We start from the raw sequence: 3,816 nt of genomic DNA on the forward strand, positions 1-3,816 counted from the left end.
TAAAACATACATGTATCTTAACATAAAAGTTTTCTTTTACAATAAATAAATATTTGATCCTCGGACATTTATGTGTTTAAAATTAATTTTATGCGCTTTCAATATATTTCAAATCAAGGCAGCGAGAAAGTTTGTTTAATTTTTACTAGGAATATTTCGCTGATACGTCGAAAATAATTTTTCAAACTTTGGAAACTAATAGTGTGCATATATGAACAAAAACGGATAGTCAATATACCGTAAATCTGCTTGGAATTGTTTGTAGATAATTCTTCAGAAAGTTCATCAATTATTCACCAATTCCTATTTAACTTGACCCCTCTGAATACCACTTAGTAGTTCAAACTACTTTCAGAGCGTGACATTTTCAAACTATATTCATGGTTTGTATAGCGTATCGGATTTAGCCGTTGAAGTTTTCTGTGAAAATATTGGAATTTTCTGGCCACATTTTCTGCCTAGCGAGAGAGAGAGAGCGGGAAAACGTATGAGTCACTGTACATAATCTATAACCACTAGGCAGGCCGATTTAAAGGACAGTCATGAATACGGTGTACGTTCTATAACTGGAGTTCCGATACAAGATCTGATGACTAGCGCCTGACAAATACGTGTTGCTCTTATTCCTAGTGTTGATGTCTTTAAATATGTGAGGATTTTGCTTTTTGACTGGCTAATAAATTGGATAGGAAAATACATGGTATGTTATTACATGTACTTTAATTTATATTCATAAATATATAGTATTATCTATAAGTAAAAATCAGGAATGTACCTTCATTATTCAATTATAATTATGAGTAATGCAAGTGCGTTAGAGTACATCTTAAATGAAAAGTCACAGTAAGAGATAGTGAAAAACATGGAAAATTGGAAATAATTATATCTACACTAAACAGACATTTTCCAAAACGCTTTTACATATTTCAATCTATATATATAATATTTGAAATAACGTTTTGCTGACTATTTTAAAATGCGCTGAAAGTTTAAACGGAATTATACTAAAAAAAGTCAACTGTTCAAAACCGTTACAAACGGTATAACGTTTACATAACCCTTACGTTAAATAGATTTCCCTTGCTAAAATGGGTGAAATTATGTAGGGATATGGTAGCTTTCTATAAAATTTTGTAGTCTCAATTTCTTAATGTTTTACCTTCGAACAGTGAAAATAGAGTCGCATGGCACATATTCTAACACACATATATCTACCATGTAGCAACTAGACTGTCGATATTCGAATATGAAGCATATGATTTGATAGTTAATTGAAAATAACTAGAACGGTTCAGGTAGCGCGTAACGGTTTTTATTCATTTCATGAGTATAGTCTGATTTTATTGACCTGTCAATTATGCATACATTATAGAACTCATTTAAATATTCGATCCCACTTCGGTTTGGTCCGTGTAGTTTACGAGAATTAATGTGGAGTATATTAGTCATGGATTGAAAGTCACGCCAGCTTAATGTGAAGGTTTTCGTTAATTCACAATAGTACAGTCGGTTAAGAGAATGCCTGATAAATTAGAGGTCTGTGGTTCGATCCTTGCTGTTGCCATTGTTTTAGTACTCTTTCTTTATTTTTGCCGTATATTTTAATGGAACAGTTTGTAGTGTGTTTTACAGCATTGAAAAGACATTTATTGATTTAAATCCGTTTTAATTTTTAAACATGAATTCTTAAAACATGTTATTTAAAAAGAATATAGATATAACAAAATTAAGTAAAACATAATAAAACAAAACGAACAACATAAAATAATCATATATAGCTCCAATATTGTTGAAAGTATTAATAAGAAAATAAAAACATAGACCTACGCGGTCTCGGAACTTAAAACACGTGTGGCACTTAGAGTATAAACTCGTGCTTTACCCTATTGCGCTATAACGCTGAGTACACTTTGTTGAGAGATACAAATTAAATTAAATTCCATCGTACAGCGTACATCTCACGGAACTTACCGAAAATCTACCGAAGATTAATATACTGTGTGCATCGACCGTGTAATCAGTATGTAATTGACAGGTTAATAAAACCAAACAATATAAGGGTTCGAAATTTTGTTTAAAAAGATACGATTTATCAATAAACTTATGTTATGCTATAACCACTTTGTACATATTTTGATTACACATTGTATTTTCCACGGTCTCTAGCATTTTTGCATATTTAGATTCTGGTCTAAAATTGATATATATGACGTGACAAATTTGTGTTATATGCACATATACATGTAAAATATACAGTGAAATAAAACAACATCTTTGTAACATGTATATACATGTAAATATTTTATACCTCATATAACAGCTAGACTGTCGTATGAACATCTTAAATTATTCGGATAACAAGTCCTTGAATTTGAAAGTGAAATTTTATTTTCTTCGTGTTATTTTGTTTGAATTGTGTTATAGTATGAATCATGTAACAATGTACCACAGTTATTTTCAGGAGTAATTCCTTGTAATAAAAAAAAGATTACTGCCATATTATATTAAGGCTCGTATTTCTAGTTGATATTTTGTTAGAGATAATGGTGGCATATTTCTATAATTGTTTTTTTCCCTGTCTGTATGTTGTGTTTTTTTATGTTGCCTTTTGACATTTGAATATATTATTCAGATATTCAGCACATGTAATAATATACACTGCTAGTTAGTTTGTTTTTAATGCTGGCAAGGGAAGTGGGAGTATGTAAAGGGACCATTAATTCGGGTCTGTTAAATTCTAAGGAAACGGACCTATTTTTTAAAATGGTAGCGAATTCAAACATGGAAAAATGAAACCATCTTTTTGATCCCATTATATTTAAAATCACTCCGACATTGGCCCAGAATAGAATACGAGTAAGGAAGCTCTACAGTGATCTTTGGGCTGTATAAGAAATTCATTTGAGGCTTGACAATATTTATGTGAGAAAATAAATTCCCCTGACTGAGAAGGAATAGCTAGAATACATGTACTTCTCTAAAACGTTTCAAATGGAAAATTCTTAAGATTTAGCATGCATAATTGTTTTAAATAATGAAAATGTAATTTAATTTTGAAAATTCAAGTGCTTAAACCCTTATTTTGTTTGAACCGAAAACGACCAACATTTATGACAAGTATAGAGCCGGACCAGCCTGCAAATCACCGCAAGTCTGAGACCAGGTTCTATACTATTGGCTGACCAAATGGAAGCCGGGCAGGTTGATATAAGAATATCAAAAGATGAAGCATATGCCTCTTATAATATATTTACAATACTTTCTTATTCATTAACATCAAAATAAATGAGCCGTTCCAAAGTTTTGTTCATCGTGACTCAGTAGTTAAACCGTGATCGCGTAAATTATACTTTTGGAATTTGGTTTTAAAACAGAGAATGATCGTTTTAGACTCCTTTGCTTGAGAGGTTTGGCTAAAAAATTCTAATTTTTACAGCTACGTTCCCTATGTTCTATTGATCACATTGTTACGTTTGTTTGCCGAGCTTTTCAAATACAGAAAGACAATATGAAATATTGAATAAAGCTATTTACATAGCAATTGGTACTGGTCGAAAAAACAGTCTCAGTTACCGAATGTTAAATCGATTCCTATAATTATGTTTAGCATATCAATTTTACAAGCGTTTACACAAACATGTTAATTATATATACATACACGATATAGCGGTGGCCCAGTGGTTCAGGTGTCTGTCTGTCAACCCAGGGAACATGGGTTCGAGCCGTGCTCGGGCCAAGACTATTATTTCACCAGTATTTGTTAGTTCCAGGAAGCGGACTCGATAGTGATTAACTTGAGTTGCAAGAACTTGTTTC

The 3,816-nt window shown here is 31.8% G+C and overlaps 1 protein-coding gene across 1 annotated transcript in view; it reads left to right on the forward strand.

The window, feature by feature from the left end:
* The first annotated feature begins 459 nt into the window (after positions 1-459).
* LOC132747521 (uncharacterized) overlaps positions 460-3,816 on the forward strand; it is a 14,023-nt gene continuing 10,666 nt past the window's right edge. Inside the window, exon 1 of the mRNA XM_060736922.1 lies at positions 460-700. The gene's annotated coding sequence lies outside the window, so the exon portion shown is untranslated. The remainder of the gene's footprint in view (positions 701-3,816) is intronic.

This window comes from Ruditapes philippinarum, unplaced genomic scaffold (assembly GCF_026571515.1).
Source record: "Ruditapes philippinarum isolate M1 unplaced genomic scaffold, ASM2657151v2 ctg646_1_1_1_1, whole genome shotgun sequence".
NCBI classification, from domain to species: domain Eukaryota; kingdom Metazoa; phylum Mollusca; class Bivalvia; order Venerida; family Veneridae; genus Ruditapes; species Ruditapes philippinarum.